The sequence below is a fragment of the Pelodiscus sinensis genome, unplaced genomic scaffold (genome assembly GCF_049634645.1).
Source record: "Pelodiscus sinensis isolate JC-2024 unplaced genomic scaffold, ASM4963464v1 ctg85, whole genome shotgun sequence".
NCBI classification, from domain to species: domain Eukaryota; kingdom Metazoa; phylum Chordata; order Testudines; family Trionychidae; genus Pelodiscus; species Pelodiscus sinensis.
The window spans coordinates 244132-263904 of NW_027465930.1; the positions used below are offsets into that span (position 1 = coordinate 244132).

General features: G+C 56.3%; 1 protein-coding gene across 2 annotated transcripts in view; it reads left to right on the forward strand.

Annotated features, from left to right (window-relative positions):
• Nucleotides 1–19773, forward strand: part of LOC102460464 (casein kinase II subunit alpha-like) — a 49615-nt gene that overhangs the window by 10271 nt on the left and 19571 nt on the right. The window lies entirely within an intron of this gene.

Here is a 19773-nt window from a genome sequence, read left to right on the forward strand (position 1 = left end):
GCAAAGGGCTGAGTTCAGAGAAGGAAGGTATTGTCCTCAGGCCTGTGTCTGTTGTTTGGTTTTTGGTGTTCTGGGAGGTGTTTTTGGATACAGGCAACTCTCTGAGAAGTAGCTTGGTATAGTTTGAGTGGGGTGAGCTTCTGGAGCTAAGGTGATATAACCCTGAGTAATTCCAGTAATGCTCTGATTTAATCCTTAGATTTGGCATCTCTCTGCTGTGAATTGTGGAGGATTGACCAGTTGAGGGGAAGCTGGCAATGGAAATAATTCCACATGGTTCACAGCTTCTAGTGATTAATGCTGCCCAACAATCCCAGAAACTCCAAACAGCGCTTGGGCCTTGTGTAGCTCTGGTATTGGGGCCCAGAAGGAATTCGGGAACAGTCAGAGAACTGCTGTCTCAGGCTCTGTCTGCCCTGGGAAGGGCTGGCGACAAAAGTGCTGTCGATACGCAAAAGTTGCCAAAAGTGAAAACTGGTTAAACCGTTTTTTCTGCCTCCCGTTGTCGACATTTCCTGGCCACTTTGCAAGCTCCCTGTCATCAGATAGAGCAAAGCATTATGAGGAAGTATCCCACAGTGCAGTGTTATGGGAAGGCAGAGCCGATCCCTGTGCTCCTTGGGACTCCCATGTAGCTCTGTGAGCTTTCCGTGCTGAGGAATGGCAGAGCAGCACAGCAGTTCCTCCAGCCCTCCCCCTGCAGCAGCAGCCTGCAGCAGCAGGGCAGAACAGGAGCATTCCAGTGACTTGTTCTTCCTGGAGCAGCTTCCTCAGCTGGCAGACACTTCCCAGAGCTTTGAAAGGGGAGGGTGCGCCTGCCTGCAGGGCAGCAGAAATCACAGAACGCTGAGCAGAGCCATCCGGGCAGGCATGGTGGGATCGTGGCAGAAGCCAGTTCTCTGGACAGAACAAACAGCAGAGTCCACACTGGCTCTTCGTTGACAGTAAAGGGAGGGGCAAAGAGAAAAGTCTCTGGCAGGGCTGGAAGTTTTTGTTGCCAGAACTGGGGGTATGTCTACACTACCCCGCTAGTTCGAACTAGCGGGGTAATGTATGCATACCGCACTTGCTAATGAAGCCCGGGATTTGAATTTCCCGGGCTTCATTAGCATAAGCGGGGAGCCGCCATTTTTAAATCCCCGCTGCTTCGAACCCCGTGTAGCGCGGCTACACGGGGCTCGAACTAGGTAGTTCGGACTAGGGTCCTATTCCGAACTACCGGTACTCCTCGTGAAACGAGGTGTACCGGTAGTTCGGAATAGGCACCCTAGTCCGAACTACCTAGTTCGAGCCCCGTGTAGCCGCGCTACACGGGGTTCGAAGCAGCGGGGATTTAAAAATGGCGGCTCCCCACTTATGCTAATGAAGCCCGGGAAATTCAAATCCCGGGCTTCATTAGCAAGTGCGGTATGCATACATTACCCTCCTAGTTCGAACTAGGAGGGTAGTGTAGACATACCCTGGGTGTTTTTACTGACAAAAGTCACTCTTTTGTTGCCAAAATGTGCCAGTGTAAGCGAGGCCTCCTGGCTGAGGCTCGGTCACCAAGAGGCAGAGAGGTTGGAGTTTACCACTGCACCTACGCTCATCAGATGCAGGTATCCGTCTCTGTATGCTGCAGTCTCCTTTTCCCAGGGCTTTCCGTGCGTTGCTCAGCTTGAGCTGCTGCTAGAAGGAGAGAAAATAAACAGCGGAGACTCTGGCGGGCTCCTTTGTAGCAGCCGTCCTGAGAGATGGGGCTCTCCATTTCAGGGAAAAGGACCCTGGAAAGGTTGGTTCCTATGGAACCAGTGTGGCCCCAGGCACTTCAGCCTTTTGGCTCCGTGCGCTTTGAAACCTGTTCTCTCTGATCAGCAGTGCGGATGAGACGGCAGAGCTCTTGGGATTGGAAATGTGGGTGATGGGAAAGACTGATTAATTCCACTAGACCCTGCACGAGTGCCTGGGGAGACATGGATCACTCTGGCTCTGCCACAGCATGTACCCTCAGTGAAACATGCAGCTCTGGCTTCCTGGGCTCTCTTGTACCCCCGAGTCTCCATTTGCTAAGCCCCCGCAAGGCCAGCTTTGGGCCTTCAGTCCCCCCACCTCAGTGAAGGCCCCCTACATTTCTCCTTCCCCTTATTAGGGATGTAACAGTGTACAGGGCGTTCCCGCTGTACGTCGCCCCGGTATACGTTGGCTCCGCACTAGCCTCGGTGACACTTGTGGGAACTGTTCCATTTTAAGTCCTCCCATTCCCCACTCTTGGTTGCACAAAAAAATAAGACCAATTTGCACAAATGGAAGTCAGCCGCAGGAAAAAAATTCCCTGCTTTACGTCCTTTTGCTATACAGCCACTTTTTCTGGACGTATAGCGGGGATGCCCTATATCAATTAACCGATAAGCAAAAGCTTATAGGGTAATGCTGTAGACTACATGCATCCCTCCTCATCCCCTACCAGGACATTTTTTAGCAGACTGGCCAGCAGCCTGTCTCTGTCCTGGCTTGCGATGGATCCAGGACCTACCCCTGCTGCGGCTCTGCATTTAAAGTGTATTAGGAGGTAGGTGGGCTGGCAGCCCAGCTCAGTTTCGGCTCACGCCGGGTCCGGGAGCTCAGACACCTACCTCCTAATACACTTAATAGAAGCAGCAGCGTGGGGCAACAGGCAGCTGGTCTGCATGGGGAGTTGGTTTTCAAAATGGCTCCCCTCATGGACCAGTTCCCACCTGGCACCCTGCGCTGCTGCCTCTGGGACAGCGGCAGCAGCGTGGAGTGGCGGGGGGCTCCTCGGGAGAGAGGCCGGAGCGCACTGGCTGCCGGCCCCGCCCCGCCCCCGGGGGCTATAGAATAGTCGAGTAACTGATAAGAATTCATGAGGCTGCTCGACTGTTCAATTCACCGCTATTTAACATCCCTACCCCTTAGTGAATGGGAATGGCAGAGGCCCCCACAGTGTACGGCTGCATCTCTCAGTGAGAGCTATTCTAGTTGTGCTCCGCATCTAAATCTCGTCAGGCTCGTCTTGCACTTGCTGGAGCTTCTCCTGATGCGGTGGGCTGGGTTTCCTGGCCAAAGACCAAGAGACAGGCTGTCCCCTCACCAGCTTCTTGGCTACAAGAGGCAAGCCAGTGTGCTAGAACCAGGAATCCTGGGTAACTAGGGAGCAGCAGTGGCACCATTACAGGAGGGGCAGTACTTGCTGGTTCCCGTGGACCTGAGCGCCGTGTTAAATGTGAGGGCAGCTAGCCTGTGGCTCTGGAGACCCGGATTCAGTTTCCAGGCTTCCTCTGTGACCTTGGGCAAGGCACTTTGCTTTTCTCTGCCTCCGTTTCCTGTTTGTTAAAATGTATTAGCTTAGCCCTGCCCTGCCTCACAGGGCGCGTATGAGAAAAGATACGTTACAGTTTGCAAGGTACCAGATGCAGTGCTAACGAGGGGGGCCGTATAAATACCTAAGAGAGATGAATGTGAGGGAACCTGTGGGTGGCGCTGTAGAGGTCAGTGAGTTGGCTCTGACTCTGGTTGTTAATGAAAACCAAGAATTAAAACCTTCCGCCGGGGTGGGTCAGAAACGCCCGTGACAGAACTTGCCCATCAGCCCTTCCTCTGAGCGGCCGGCTCTGAGAAGAGCCTCTGGTCTGGTCTGATTTCACATTGAGAACATTCTTGTGAAGCGTGTGGACCAAACACCATCTGTGCTGGAGCCTTACATTGGAAATGTGCATGCTCTCCAGCGCCTTCCAACCCAGGTGCGCTTCGTATGACTCTCCCAAGGCAGTGACTATAAAGATACCTTTGTTTCCCTTAGCTTTCCTGCATGTAGCTGATGGTTACAGCAGAATTCATTGTACTCATGGAAATCTGATCGGGAGAAGTCCCGTTGGGTCCTGCGTAGTCTTAGCCCCAAGGCCAGGGAAGCACTGTTCTGTGTAATCTATTCTCGAGCTTTTTTCAGCCTCTGGCTTCCACCCCTTCCCCTCTGCACACTAACATAGCTCAGGATCAGAGGAGTCTTGCTGATATTCAGCCTTCATTTCCCTTCACTGCGTTCCATCTGCCTCCAGACCACCCTCCGCCATTGTTACATCCCAAACCCCATGACTGTTAGGAGCTGAAAGTCAATGTTCCCATCTCTGGCGTAACATCTGCTCACCTGGCTGCGAGGTGAACACAGCACAATTGCCGTGCATAGGACTTAAAGGCACTTCCTTTCATTCCACGTGGGTTGGATCTTACCTTGCTCCTTCGGCTCTCGTGTTGAATGTTAGTACTTGCATCTGGAATAAGAGTTTTGAAGAACACATGTACGCGCTTGATTTACATGTGAACCTCCCTTTTTATGTGATCTCAGCTGGCTGCCTGTGCACCATCTCCTCCTTGTTTTCACTCCTGCCCTATGGACACGGGAGCATCATAAAGCCAGAGGACCAGGGCAGTATGTCTCCTAGGGCCAGAGCTGTGGGTGGGAATTCCGTATTTTACCTAGTGAACTTATCGGCATGGCTGTGTTAAAGCTGGACATACGTGTGAAGTGCGTCTGGGTTGCTAGCCTGTGCCCTAATGGCTCCTTCTGGAGCGTCAATGGATACGCATGCGGGTGCTGCCTTTAGTGTTCTCTCATGTGGAACTATCACGGGGCATTTGTGGCCCTGCACCCTAAGCGGAGCATCACGGCATCCTTGTGCATGAAAGGGGCTGTCCCAGGGTTGTAGGTGAGAGGCAGAATCCGCAGCCCCGTGACTGCTGCCAGGAGCAAGAGGCAGAGAGATCTTGAATGGATTCCTTAACCCTGAACCCATCTCCGTGCAGGGCTCCTTGCCTCTGGCGTGTCAGGCAGGCTTCCCTCACCCAAGCATTTCAGTGTGTGCGTGGCCATTTGTCTGCAGCCTGTTGGAGGAACCAGGGCCTGTTCTTGAAGAGTCCTTACGATCCAACAGAGTGGCCCTGTGGCGGGAGCCGGAGCAGGGCTCAGAAAGCCCTTGCCTGCCAGGATCCATGCTGAGACACCGTGGGCTCAGCTGCCAACAGCATGGCTCTGAAACTCAACGCGCTGCCTCTTTCATCGCCAGGGCCGCCATCGCTGGGGCTCCGAAGCCTGCATGAAGCCAGCGCTCGGATGAAGAGCAACTGGCTGAGACAGGACTGGGGCAAGACGGAAAGGACGCTGGCTGAAGGGGGCAGGGGAGACCCTGGAATAGCCAGCTGGATACTGTTCCCACCTTCTGGGGAACTCTGGTCTTGCCCCGCTTCTAGCCATTTCATTCTGCTGCAGAAATCATTTCCTAGCTCCTCTCTCAGCTTGTCACCCCTTCTCCTCTCCGAGTTCAAGCACAGCTCTCTGGCTGGCTGGAAGGCCTGGCCCCCTCCAGTGTGCTGGGTAGGTCTGGACTCCCAGCCCTGCTCTACCAGTGGCTCCAGCCTTCGCTGCTCACTTGTTACATTTCCAAACAAATTGTTTTGTGCTGGCTCCCAGGTTGCCCTCACCCGTGGGAACAACGCCCTGTGTGGAAGGATAGCGGAAGGCTGCTGATGTGCTGGGACCACAGCTTGTCCCGCGGACCAGTCCTGCTCCCTTCTACTCCCCCGTTGCTCTGTCTAGATCCATCCTTTGTCCCTTGTCTTCTAGGGGAGGCCTTTGGGGCGGGGGCCAGCCCTTTGTTCTGGCTGTGTGCTGTGTATCTGGCACCGTGGGGACCAAGAGCCTGACTAGCGCTCTTAGGCCAGGGCTGGGCAATCCTCTTTCATGGGGAGCCGCTCCAAGAATGTGGTCTAGGCCCCACTCTTCTGTGACATTAATGGAGGGGGTGTGAGGTGGAGGTTGGGAGCAGAAGGGAGCTTGGTGAAGGGTGCAGGGGGGTCTGTGAGGGAGCTTGGATAAAGGGGAGCTTGTGACCTGGGGCAGGGGAGTGGGCTGCAGGGCCTGGGAGGGAATTGTGACGGGGTGGGGATGAAGACATGAAGAGTTGGGTTGTAACCTAGGGCAGGAGGGGGTTGTGATTGGGGATGGAGGATTGGGGTGCACGGGCTGGGAGGGGTTGTGGGTGCAGGAGAGGGTTCTGCGCTGAAGGAAGGGTGGAAGAGGGGGTGCGGGGTCTGGGAGGGAGTTAGGGATGTTAATGGTTAACCATTTAACCGGTTAACCAGTAAGCCTCACCCATAATGGGTGAGACTTGTCAGTTATGGTTAGCCGGTGGAAGCTGGAGCAGCCCCCTGCCTGCCTCAGCTGGAGGAGCCCCCGACTGTGGCAGGTCTGGCCCTGGCACGCCATGGGCAGGGCACTCCAGTCCAGCTGTGGCGGGCGGAGGGGCCATCCCAGCCCAGTTGGGCTGGAGCAACCCTCATCCCCACCCTGTTTAATTAGATAACTGGCTAAACTTAACATGTAGCCAGTCAAACAGGATTTTACACCCCTTGAGGAGGGTGGGTTCAGGAGAGCGTTCTGATCTGGAAGAGAGGTGCAGGAGGGAGTGCAGGGTCTGGGAAGGGGTTGTGACCTGGGGCAGGGAGTTGGGGTCCAGGAGGGAGTGGGGTGCCAGGTGCAGGCTCTGGCCAGAAGGCACTTACCTTAGGTTACTCCTGGCCAGCAGCCCAGCAGGTCTCTGGGGCAGGCTCCCTTCATGCCCCACCCCGACATGCTGCTCAAAGTGGCCAGCTGCAGGGGTCACGTGCATCTCTGCGCAAAGCACAGCCCAGGTAGCTCCCATTGGCTGGTTTCCGGCTAATGGGAGCTGCAAGATTGTGCTGAGGGCAGGGGCAGTGTGCAAAGAACTGGCGTGTGGGGCAGAGAGATGCACATGGCTTCTGCAGCAGGCTGCTTTGAGTGGTGTGCAGGGGCTTGGCAGGCAGGGAGCCTGCCCTAGGGTCCTGCTGGGCCACAGACCGGTGGTGGGCCGGATCTGGCCCGCGGGCCGTATTTTGCATGCCCTGCCCTGCAGTACAAATCAGAAATACTTGGAGGCAGGCTGCCCCCAGTCCTGCTGGTGGGAACTTGAAGCCTGGGGGTCCTGTTTGGATAACTAGGTGTTGTCAAGGTGTAGAAATGCCTCCCTTCACCTCCCTCTGCTAGGCAACTTGTCCCTCCCTCCCCGGCGGTTCCTGCGGGCTCGCTCACGACACACGACGCTGGCTGGCACGCGGTATGGCTGCCTGCCGCCTCCACTGTGTACGATGCCAGGAGCACAGGCAGGCTCTTGCTCCAGTCCGCCACTGGCTGCCAGGCGTCCTCTGATCTCCCTTTCTAATCTTCAGAGCTACCAGTGGGTCCAGGTTCAGCACGTTAGATGACAGAATGTGGCTCTGTGCACCGCCGTGCCAGCTGCCCTGGGCCCTGCTGCTCACAAAGGCCGCGGAGAAGCATGTGAGCGCTGGAGATGAAGTGCAAAGACCTTCCCGAGCAGACCAGGAGAACCCAGAGTCAGATTGGCTGAGTGCTCTGCGCAAATGCCTTCCGCCATCGGGCCAGCTCGGAACATTGAGAGCCCCACGCCCCCCAAAGAAACCCGGCTCCCAACGGATCAGCCGCAGCAAAAGCACGCCCCAGGCAGAGCTCTTGCTCGGGGGGAGAGACTCCAGAGCGTCCGCTGTGGAGTGCTGGAGGATGACGGGGGACAGGGCAGGGCCCTACGACCGATGTATCTCTTCGCTCTTACTCCAGGGCTGGTCTGGAGTCACCTCTCAGCATCACGGTCTAATGGAGGCATGGGAATGAGGCGCATGGTAGCTCCCTACAGGGATGTAACAGTGTAGTCGATGAACCGAGAAGCAAAAGATTATCGGTTAACGCTGCAGACTGCGTGCATCCCCCCATCCACTTTCCCCGCCAAGACGTTTTTTAGCAGCCTGGCTCAGTTCTGGCTCACGCCCGCCCTGAACAGAGGCAGCACCGCGGGGCGAGAGGCAGCCGGTCCGTGTGGGGAGCCGGATTTTAAACTGTCTCCCCGTGCGGACAGCTCCCGCCTGGCGCCCCGCGCTGCTGCTTCTAATATAGAGGCCCTTGCTCAAATCCCTAAGACAGAGGCAGCAGTGCGGAGTGGCGGGGGGCTCCTCGGCGTGGGGCCAGAGCGCACTGGCTGCTGGCCCCGCCCCCGGGGACTATAGAGCAGGCGAGTAACCAATACGAATTCTTGAGGTTAATCGACTATTCAGTTAACCGCTATCCAACGTCCCTCGTTCCCTAATATCAGTCCTGGATCCCGCAGTGGAACAGAATTTCTTGCAAGGGGCTGGGACGTCCCCCCGCGGAGGGGTGTGGGCACATCCTGGGCCAGAAAGGCAGTCATTGTGGGCAGGAGTCGGGGCTCCAGAGCCACCCCGCCCTCTGAGGAATGCCGGCCCCAAGGCTGCAGGGATTCAGCGTTGTGCTGAGTCACGCCCAGCTGAGTGCAGGCTCTCTTTTGGGGTCAGCGGGGGACCCCCCGGAGCTGGACTCTGGGTTGCAGACCACCAGCAGACGCACCGCACGTGAGGGAGACGGAGCCGAGCACGGCCATCCTCATGTCGCAGGTCCCGGCGCCCGGCTCTTGCCTCGCTCCGGGTAGCTATGCTGCGTTGCATGCCTGGCGAGCAGTGCTGTGCCTGGGCTCCGTGCAGAGCGAGAGCAGGTATAACCCACCTGACCTCGCTCCGTTCAGTGCAGTCCTCAGGGCACTGGGGCTCTTGGGGGGTGTCTGGTGCTCATGCCTCAGCGAAGGCGATGCCCCCGCCCGGGCAGCGGGTCTGTGTGCCACGCAGCCATGGGGAAAGCCCTCCCGGGCCCCCTCCTGCCGGTCTGCAGGAGCTGGTTGCAGGAAGCTGGGCTCCGGCTTCAGGCCCTTGCTGGAAATCGCGCCTCCCTCGGCTCTGAAGAAATGGCCCCTCCCCGCCTGCTTGTGGACTGCTGCTGACAAGGGCCGGGCCGGGGCGGGGCTGCGCTGTGTGCTGAGAGCAGGCTTTGAACTACGCCAGCTGCTTTATTGCTAAGCGGGGGCTCGGCTTTGAAGCTGCAGGTGGAGCCATTAATAAGCAGCTGATGGAGCAGGGGAGCCCCCTTGTTTTCTGACTGTACCTGCCGTGCTCTCCCGCTGGCGCAGCACGCTGCTAGAACCGCGCCAGCTCCTGCCCGGGCCGAGGGCTGGCCCAGGGAGCGCTGCTCTCCAGCGGGGTCCTCGGGGCGTTCTGGGCGTGAGCACAGCGCGTGGTTGTTGTCCTGCCGTCGTGCCAAAGGGCACCGTGCGTGGGGCGGGGGCTGGCCCAGGGAGCGCTCCTCTCCAGCGGGGCCTCGGGGCGTTCTGTGCGTGAGCACAGCGCGTGGTTGTTGTCCTGCCGTCGTGCCAAAGGGCACCGTGCGTGGGGCGGGGGCTGGCCCAGGGAGCGCTCCTCTCCAGCGGGGTCCTCGGGGCGTTCTGGGCGTGAGCACAGCGCGTGGTTGTTGTCCTGCCGTCGTGCCAAAGGGCACCGTGCGTGGGGCGGGGGCTGGCCCAGGGAGCGCTCCTCTCCAGCGGGGTCCTCGGGGCGTTCTGGGCGTGAGCACAGCGCGTGGTTGTTGTCCTGCCGTCGTGCCAAAGGGCACCGTGCGTGGGGCGGGGGCTGGCCCAGGGAGCGCTCCTCTCCAGCGGGGCCTCGGGGCGTTCTGTGCGTGAGCACAGCGCGTGGTTGTTGTCCTGCCGTCGTGCCAAAGGGCACCGTGCGTGGGGCGGGGGCTGGCCCAGGGAGCGCTCCTCTCCAGCGGGGTCCTCGGGGCGTTCTGGGCGTGAGCACAGCGCGTGGTTGTTGTCCTGCCGTCGTGCCAAAGGGCACCGTGCGTGGGGCGGGGGCTGGCCCAGGGAGCGCTCCTCTCCAGCGGGGTCCTCGGGGCGTTCTGGGCGTGAGCACAGCGCGTGGTTGTTGTCCTGCCGTCGTGCCAAAGGGCACCGTGCGTGGGGCGGGGGCTGGCCCAGGGAGCGCTCCTCTCCAGCGGGGCCTCGGGGCGTTCTGGGCGTGAGCACAGCGCGTGGTTGTTGTCCTGCCGTCGTGCCAAAGGGCACCGTGCGTGGGGCGGGGGCTGGCCCAGGGAGCGCTCCTCTCCAGCGGGGTCCTCAGGGCATTCTGTGCGTGAGCGCAGCGCGTGATTGTTGTCCTGCCGTCGTGCCAAAGGGCACTGTGCGTGGGGCGGGGGCTGGCCCAGGGAGCGCTCCTCTCCAGCGGGGCCTCGGGGCATTCTGTGCGTGAGCGCAGCGCGTGATTGTTGTCCTGCCGTCGTGCCAAAGGGCACTGTGCGTGGGGCGGGGGCTGGCCCAGGGAGCGCTCCTCTCCAGCGGGGCCTCGGGGCATTCTGTGCGTGAGCGCAGTGCGTGATTGTTGTCCTGCCGTCGTGCCAAAGGGCACCGTGCGTGGGGCGGGGGCTGGCCCAGGGAGCGCTCCTCTCCAGCGGGGCCTCGGGGCATTCTGTGCGTGAGCGCAGCGCGTGATTGTTGTCCTGCCGTCGTGCCAAAGGGCACTGTGCGTGGGGCGGGGGCTGGCCCAGGGAGCGCTCCTCTCCAGCGGGGCCTCGGGGCATTCTGTGCGTGAGCGCAGCGCGTGATTGTTGTCCTGCCGTCGTGCCAAAGGGCACTGTGCGTGGGGCGGGGGCTGGCCCAGGGAGCGCTCCTCTCCAGCGGGGCCTCGGGGCATTCTGTGCGTGAGCGCAGCGCGTGATTGTTGTCCTGCCGTCGTGCCAAAGGGCACTGTGCGTGGGGCGGGGGCTGGCCCAGGGAGCGCTCCTCTCCAGCGGGGCCTCGGGGCGTTCTGTGCGTGAGCACAGTGCGTGGTTGTTGTCCTGCCGTCGTACCAGTGCGCAGGGCGGGGGCCTGCCCTGAACCGTTCGTAGGGCAGAGCGCCACGGCTCAGGTGCAAGGGTTCCACCTGGCCGTTTTGCACGTTGAAAGTGAAGTGACTGGAGACATCCCTGCAGCCGTTTGCTGCCGCTCTCTGGGCCATGGCTGGTCGGAGCCGGAGGCTGTCCGTGTAGTGCTGTCTGCGTGGAGTACGGAACGTATACGGTGTGACGACGCCGTCAGTGTCCCCCCGACACTGCACCCTCGTGGTAGCAAGAACAGGGGTTATTGCTTCTCCAGGATACAGCCCAGCACAGACGTGCTATTGCTACGGGAGTCTGGGCCAGGATGCCCCCGGCCCCTCGAGAAGGGGTCCTTGGGCCCCTAGATTCCAGCCTCCTCCTTATCATAGAATAATAGGACTGGAAGGGACCTCGAGAGGTCATCGAGTCCAGCCCCCCGCCCTCAAGGTGGGACCAAGCTCCGTCTACACCATCCCTGACAGATGTCTATCTAACCTGTTCTTAAATATCTCCAGAGAGGGAGATTCCACCACCTCCCTTGGCAATTTATTCCAATATTTGACCACCCTGACAGTTAGGAATTTTTTCCTAATGTCCAATCTAAACCTCCCCTGCTGCACTTTAAGCCCATTACTCCTTGTCCTGTCCTCAGAAACCAAGAGGAACAAATTTTCTCCTTCCTCCTTGTGACACCCTTTTAGATATTTGAAAACCGCTATCATGTCCCCCCTTAATCTTCTTTTTTCCAAACTAAACAAGCCCAGTTCATGAAGCCTGGCTTCATAGGTCGTGTTCTCTAAACCTTTAATCATTCTTGTCGCTCTTCTCTGTACCCTTTCCAATTTCTCCACATCTTTCTTGAAATGTGGCGCCCAGAACTGGACACAGTACTCCAGCTGAGGCCTAACTAGTGCAGAGTAGAGCGGCAGAATGACTTCACGAGTTTTGCTTACAACACACCTGTTGATACAACCTAGAATCATATTTGCTTTTTTTGCAACAGCATCACACTGTTGACTCATATTCAACTTGTGGTCCACTATGACCCCTAGATCCCTTTCCGCCATGCTTCTTCCTAGACAGTCGCTTCCCATCTTGTATGTATGGAACTGATTGTTCCTTCCTAAGTGGAGCACTTTGCATTTCTCTTTATTAAACCTCATCCTGTTTACCTCTGACCATTTCTCTAACTTGCTAAGGTCATTTTGAATTATGTCCCTATCCTCCAAAGAAGTTGCAACCCCACCCAGTTTGGTATCATCTGCAAACTTAATAAGCGTACTCTCTATCCCAATATCTACATCATTGATGAAGATATTGAACAGTACGGGTCCCAAAACAGACCCTTGAGGAACTCCACTTGTTATCCCTTTCCAGCAGGATTTAGAACCGTTAACAACAACTCTCTGACTACGGTTATCCAGCCAATTATGCACCCACCTTATCGTGGCCCTATCTAAGTTATATTTGCCTAGTTTATCAATAAGAATATCATGCGAGACCATATCAAATGCCTTACTAAAGTCTAGGTATATGACATCCACCGCTTCTCCCTTATCCACAAGGCTTGTTATCTTATCAAAGAAAGCTATCAGATTAGTTTGGCATGACTTGTTCTTCACAAACCCATGCTGGCTATTCCCTATCACTTTATTACCTTCCAAGTGTTTGCATATGATTTCCTTAATTACCTGCTCCATTATCTTCCCTGGGACAGACGTTAAACTGACCGGTCTATAGTTTCCTGGGTTGTTTTTATTCCCCTTTTTATAGATGGGCACAATATTTGCCCTTTTCCAGTCTTCTGGAATCTCTCCTGTCTGCCATGATTTTTCAAAGATCATAGCTAAAGGCTCAGATACCTCCTCTATCAGCTCCTTGAGTATCCTGGGATGCATTTCATCAGGACCTGGTGACTTGCTGACATCTAACTTTCCTAAGTGATTTTTAACTTGTTCTTTGTGTATCCTATCTTCTAAACTTACCCTCTCTCTGCTTGTATTCACTACGTTAGGCACACCTCCAGACTTCTCGGTGAAGACCGAAACAAAGAAGTCATTGAGCATCTCCGCCATTTCCAAGTTTCCTGTTACTGCTTCTCCCTCCTCACTAAGCAGTGGGCCTACCCTGTCCTTGGTCTTCCTCTTGCTTTTAATGTATTTATAAAAGGTCGTCTTGTTTCCCTTTATGCCTGTAGCTAGTTTGATCTCATTTTGTGCCTTTGCCTTTCTAATCTTGCCCCTGCATTCCCGTGTTGCTTGCCTATATTCATCCTTTGTTAGTTGTCCTAGTTTCCATTTTTTATATGACTCCTTTTTTATTTTGAGATCATGCAAGATCTCCTTGTTAAGCCAAGCTGGTCTTTTGCCATATTTTCTATCTTTCCTACACAGCGGAATTGTTTGCTTTTGGGCCGTTAACAACGTCCCTTTGAAATACTTCCAACTCTCCTCAGTTGTTTTTCCCTTCAGTCTTGCTTCCCATGGGACCTTACCTACAAGTTCTCTGAGCTTATCAAAATCTGCCTTCCTGAAATCCATTACCTCAATTGTGCTGGTCTCCCTTCTACCTTTCCTTAAGATCATGAACTCTATTATTTCGTGATCACTGTCCCCTATACTGTCTTCCACTTTCAAGTTCTCAACTAGTTCCTCCCTATTTGTTAAAACCAAATCCAGAACAGCTTCTCCTCTGGTAGCGTTTTCAACCTTCTGAAACAGAAAGTTGTCTCCAATGCAGTCCAGAAACTTATTGGATAGCCTGTGCCCCGCTGTGTTAGTTTCCCAACATATGTCTGGATAGTTGAAGTCCCCCATCACCACCAAATCTTGGGCGTTGGATAGTTTTGTTAATTGTTTAAAAAAGGCCTCATCCACCTCTTCCACCTGGCTAGGTGGCCTGTAGTAGACTCCTAGCATGATATCACCCTCGTTTTTTACCCCTTTTAGCTTAACCCAGAGACTCTCTACACAGCTATCTCCTACGTTCATCTCCACTTCAGTCCAAGTGTGTACATTTTTAATATACAAGGCAACCCCTCCTCCCTTTTTTCCCTGTCTGTCCTTCCTGAGCAAGCCGTACCCTTCCATACCAACATTCCAATCATGCGTCCCATCCCACCAGGTTTCTGTAATACCAATGATATCATAGTTGTATTTATTGGTTAGCAATTCCAGTTCTTCCTGCTTATTACCCATACTTCTCGCATTTGTATATAGGCATCTAAGATACTGATTTGATCTTGCCTCCCTGTTGTGCCCTGACCCTCCTTTCTCCTTGCCATTGTAGGCCGTAGTCCCCCCCATTTCCAACCCATCTCCCAGTCCCGCACATGCAGCACTTACCTGTGGGCTTTGCTCACCTGCCCCCGACAAACCTAGTTTAAAGCCCTCCTCACAAGGTTAGCCAGTCTGTGTCCAAACAAGGACTTCCCGCTCCTGGAAAGGTGAACTCCATCTCCGCCAAGCAGTCCTTCCTGGAAGAGCACCCCGTGATCAAGGAAGCCGAATCCCTCCTGGTGACACCATCGTCGCAGCCAGGCATTCACCTCCAGGATGCACCTCTCTCTGCCCGGGCCCCTACCTTTGACAGGAAGGATAGAAGAGAATACCACCTGCGCTCCAAACTCCTTCACCAGTACTCCCAAAGCCCTGTAGTCACACTTGATCCGCTCAGTGTCACACCTGGCAGTATCATTTGTGCCCACGTGGATGAGTAGCATGGGGTAGTAGTCAGAGGGCCGGATAATCCTCGACAATGCCTCCGTAACATCTCGGATACGGGCCCCTGGCAGACAGCATACCTCTCGAGATGAGCTGTCAGGGCGACAGATGGGTGCCTCCGTTCCCCTCAGAAGAGAGTCTCCAACCACCACTACCCTACGTTTCCTCCTCGCAGTGGTGGCAGGAGACTGCTCAACCTTGGTGGTGCAAGGCCTGGTCTCCTCCACTGTGGGGGGTGACTCCTTGTCTCCTGCTGAAAGTAAAGTGTAACGGTTATGTAACAACACAGTGGGAGGGTTAGGAGCAGGGGTGGAACACTGCCTGCTGCCGGAAGTAACCAGCTGCCAGTTCTCACCCTGCACCACCCACTCCTCCATAAGTGGTTGGTCAACAGTCCCACATCCTAGGACAGTGACCTCCGTGGACTCCACAGGAATACTGTCCAGGAATTCCTCATGGCTTCGAATGCTCCTCAGCCTGGCCACCTCCTCCTGTAGCTCTCCCACCTGCTGCCTGAGAGATTCCACCAGCAGGCACCTTTCACAATGGTTGTCTCCCCCAGCCTGGAGATCACTCAGTGGGACTTGCAAGCCACAAATACAGCAAGACCACACCAGGACCTGGGTAGAGGCATCCATGCTCAGGTTCTCTGTCTGGATACAGGCACAGGTGGAGGAGACAGGAGAAGTACTGGCACAAGCACTTCGGGTCTTCATCACCATCAGTCACTCCCTCTTCAACTCCCCTGTCTGCAGTCCCCTGTCCGCTTCGCTCCCCTGGTCGCACTGCTCTGGCTTTTTAAAGCCTGCTTGCCTAGGTCAGGCCTGCCCCCTTCTGAGTCACACAGGGGAAGGCTGAGCCTGAGGCTAATCAGAGGCAATCAAGGGAACAATGGCAGGCTCTCAGTCCCAACTGCCACAGAAGCTGAAACTAAAACTGCTAGCACTCACCTGGAATCAGACTCTCAATTCACACTGTAAAATTCAAACAGTCAGGCACAGGCACACACTCACACCACAGCTTGTACTCTCACCGGGTAGCCTCTTCGGCGGTGGGGTCGCTTTGCTCTCTTTAGACTGGTTCCTTCATGACTCCAGCCCAAGACTGACCCTTCCCCCCAGTTCCCTCACTGCCCCAACTCGACTGTTGGGTCTTAGTCTACGGGACTTAGGCAGCCCCCCTGCTGGGCCATGCTCACAGGCAGAGGCCAGTAGGGGTCAGTCACAGCCCAAGCACAGCCACCAGCAAGGTACTGACACTACAGCACCACATGTGGGTGAGTCAGTGGGAATCACACCTCCCCGGCAGGGGGACCCCGGGTCACAGAGCAGACAGCCCCACACTACGCCCCGTACGGAAACACGCAGCCCCAGCTGTGTGTGCGCCTCGCTCACTGGAGGCTGAGGCCCGGGGATGTTGGTCTCTGCACAGGATGGCAGTGGGTCAGACTGGCATTGAGGAGCTGGGAGAAGCCGGTTGGTGGCAGGGGGGTGAGGGCCGTTCTGCCTGCCAGGGAAGCCCTGAGGCCTGGTGGTTCACTGCTAACACGCTCCCTCCTGCAAGAAAAGCTGCTGCTAATGCCTGTCTGCAAGTAGGAGTTGCAGGGGCAGGGAGAGTTCTGCCCCCTCCTGATGGCTGGGGAGCAGTCCCAGGCGGGTGGCGTGTTACAGAGGGAGGCTCAGGCGGGAGGCTGGGGGATGCACGTGAATGAGGCAGGGCTGGTGTCTGAACTCTGCTGTGGAGGTCACTACTCGAGGCGAGCAAGGGCCACACTGAAGTTGAGGGATTACTTGTGGGGCCTCTCTTCTCCATACCGCCCCATGGTTAAACAGGGCGGGGTCCGTAGAGTAAGGGCTTTTCTTCTGTCCTGCTGGACTGTTCGGGGTCTGCCCTCTCTTACCTCGGAAGCACGCAAGCCTCACCAGTTCCTGGCTGCGATGTGGGCGCAGGAGCAGAGAGTCCTGTTGCCAGGTGAGGGGAGTGGAGGTCTCTGCCGTCGCTGTGCTGGGGGTGCAACCCCCTTTGAGAGAGGAAGGGCAAGGGTGACTACAGTGGCTGTGGCTGGTCAGCAGAAGCATGGGCGCCCTCGCTGGGGCACTCCCAGGGAAGCGCTGCTTTCCCGTGGCGAGGGGGGCGTGCGGGAGGGCACTGCGAGAGTACGCACCGCACCCCCGCACTTCGAGAGAGACCAAGTGCCAGAGCCCACATGTGTTTGTTATTTTAGTTTTAAAATCCACCCCAAACAGGACCTCAGGGTTGAAATGGAGAGCAAATTCCTCAGCCGGGGAGCTTGCTGAGCAGCACGCTGCTGGCAGAACGTCTAAGGGAAACGTGGGGAGCCAAAGGCCTGTAACGGGCTGAGAGACCCGGGATGTGTGACGCACGGCGGGCCCCGAGAGGGCCGGGCTGTAGAAGTAAGCCACACACAGCCTTGCTTGGGACGCCCGGAGCACTGGGCGGCAGGCTGTAGGGATGGAGCCTGCGTCGGCTCGCGGTTGGGGCATGTGGGGAGCCAGGCATTGTCCTCCTGGATCAGATCCGGGAAGCATCTTGCTCAGTATCCCCTCTCCCCCAGAGGCTTCAGAGGAAGGTGGCCAGCCCCTTGGGGGGTTCTAGCCCACCCCCAGTGAGTGGGTGGCATGGTCCTTGAGGGAGGATTTCTGCCCGGCCCCGTCTGATGTAACTGCACTTGTTCCCTGTAGCAGTGTCTGAGGGTCTGTCTACACTACAGCGCTAATTCAAACGAACTTAATTCGAATTAGTTAATTCGAACTAAGCTAATTCGAACTAACTTAATTCGAATTAGTTAATTCGAACTAAGCTAATTCGAACTAGTGCATCTAGACTAAAAAACTAGTTCGAATGAGCATTTTGCTAATTCGAACTAGCATGTTCACACTGAGTGGACCCTGAACCGGGGTTAAGGCTGGCCGGAAGCAGTGCCGGCAGGGCATCGGATGACGACTTAGAGCGTGGAGATGCTGTCTCAGGCTAGCCGAGGGCTGTGCTTAAAGGGACCCGACCCCCACCCCGGACAGACAGTTCTCAGGGGTTCCCCGCTTGCAAAGCAGTCCTGGTTGGAGTGCCCTGAGTGCCCACACTCGGCACATCACACCACTCGGCCATCAGCCCGGCTGCACTTGCTGCAGGCTCCCATCGGGGGGGGGGTCAATCAAGGGGCTTCAGGAGAGCTTCCACCTCAAGAAGCCCGCAGAGCCACCCCAGTCCTCCCCATCGGGGGCTCGTACCCCATTCCTCCCTCACCTCCTCCCACTTACCCCTCCCTAGCCCCCCTTCCTGATGTACAAAATAAAGGACACGTCTGTTCAAAAATAGAAACTCTCTTTATTGAACAAAACTCGGGGAGACTGGGAAAAGGAGGTGGGAGAGGGGAAGAGAGAGGGTGGGAGAGGGGAGGGCAACTACAATATCAGGGGTTTGGAACAGGTCCCATATGAAGAGAGGCTAAAAAGACTGGGACTTTTCAGCTTAGAAAAGAGGAGACTGAGGGGGGATATGATAGAGGTCTATAAAAGCATGAGTGGTGTGAAGAGGGTGAGAGCTCTTCATTAGTTCCCATAATAGAAGGACTAAAGGACACCAAATGAAATGAATGGGTAGCAGGCTTCAAACTAATAACAGAAAGTTCTTCAAAGCAAATAGTCAACCTGTGGAACTCCTTGCTGCAGGAGGCTGTGAAGGCTAGAACTAGAACAGAGTTTAAAGAGAAGTTAGATAAAGTCATGGAGGTTGGGTCGATGGAGTGCTATTAGCCAGGGGGTAGAAATGGTGTCCCTGGCCTCTGTTTGTGGAAGGCTGGAGATGGATGGCACGAGACAAATGGCTTGGTCATTGTCTTCGGTCCATCCCCTCCAGGGTCCCTAGTGTTGGCCGCTGTCGGCAGACAGGCTACTGGGCTAGATGGACCTTTGGTCTGACCCAGTACGGCCATTCTAAGCTCAGGGCTCAGGGTCGGGGGTCTCACTGGACCACCTTGATTTTCATGCACACCTGCTCCTGGGTGGCCAGGCTGGCAGTTATCCTGCCCTAGACGGCCACTTTCCTGTGCCTAGTGCGGAGGTCGTGGATGAGGTCCACAATCTCCGCACTAGACCAGGTGGTGCCCGCCTCTTGCGGACCCGGGCAGGCTCCCGGGAGCCGCCAGCCTGGTCCCGGGAAGAGGCGGAGGGCTGGGTGGCAGCGGGTGGCTGGCTCGAGCCGTGCCAGGTGCAGGGTCTGCTGGCTGGGTGCTGGCAGGCTTGCACCTGGCACGGGCACCGTAGCCAGCCCGTGCCCCTTTAAGGGGTCCGGGGCCGGGAGTGGGGCAGACGAGTTTCCCTGGTGGTGCCCAGAGTGGCCACCAGGGCAAGCTGGGGAGGGCTAGCCTCCCACTAGTTCGAATTAAGTGGCTACACAGCCCTTAATTCGAACTAGCTAATTCGAACTAGGCATTAGTCCTCGTAAAATGAGGTTTACCTAGTTCGAATTAAGCGCACCGCCAGTTCGAAATAAGTTCGAACTAGCGGAGCGCTAGTGTAGCGCCTATTAAAGTTAATTCGAACTAATGTCTGTTAGTTCGAATTAACTTTGTAGTGTAGACATACCCTAAGCCAGTGGGTTTTAGCCAGCCCTTGAGATGGCTACAATGGAGACAGACGCTGGGCTGCCCCTCCAGTCCAGCCAAGAGTGGTCGCACCCCCGGGCGTAACCCTGCTAGCTCCTGGCCTCTCGGGTACTTTGTGATGGCGAGTTCTGCAGGAGTGTCACACCCGTCCTTTCAGCAATTCTCTGGCTTGCCGGTGCCAGTGGGCCTGGCTTTGTGTTTGAGAGCGTAAGTGGGGGCGTCCACTTATCCCTCGCCCCCTTTGTTATTTTATACACCTGGGTCATTTCCTCTCGTCTCTTCAGCCCCCACTCCCCCCGACTGTGCCGTGTCCCTTCTGGCGGACGAGCTGCGCACGATACCCTAGCCAGGACAGCCGCGCTGAGTTCCCGAATGGCATGGGGAGCCCTGCATTTCCCATCGGATTCTTCGGGGCGCCTCACGTTTTGTTTGTTCCCCTGCCCCCCACACCAAGCAAGTCGTCTTTCCTGAGTCGTTACCCATGGGAGCTGATAAGAGTTTTCCATCGCTCCTTGACTCTCTTCAGTTAGCTCTTCGTAAAGGCAGTAAGATGTAGGGGTCTAAGCATCTTATGGCGAGCCAGAAACTGATTCTAGTCAGCCCAGCGCTGACTTGAAACCGGCTGGGCCCTGGCTCGGCAGGCCTGG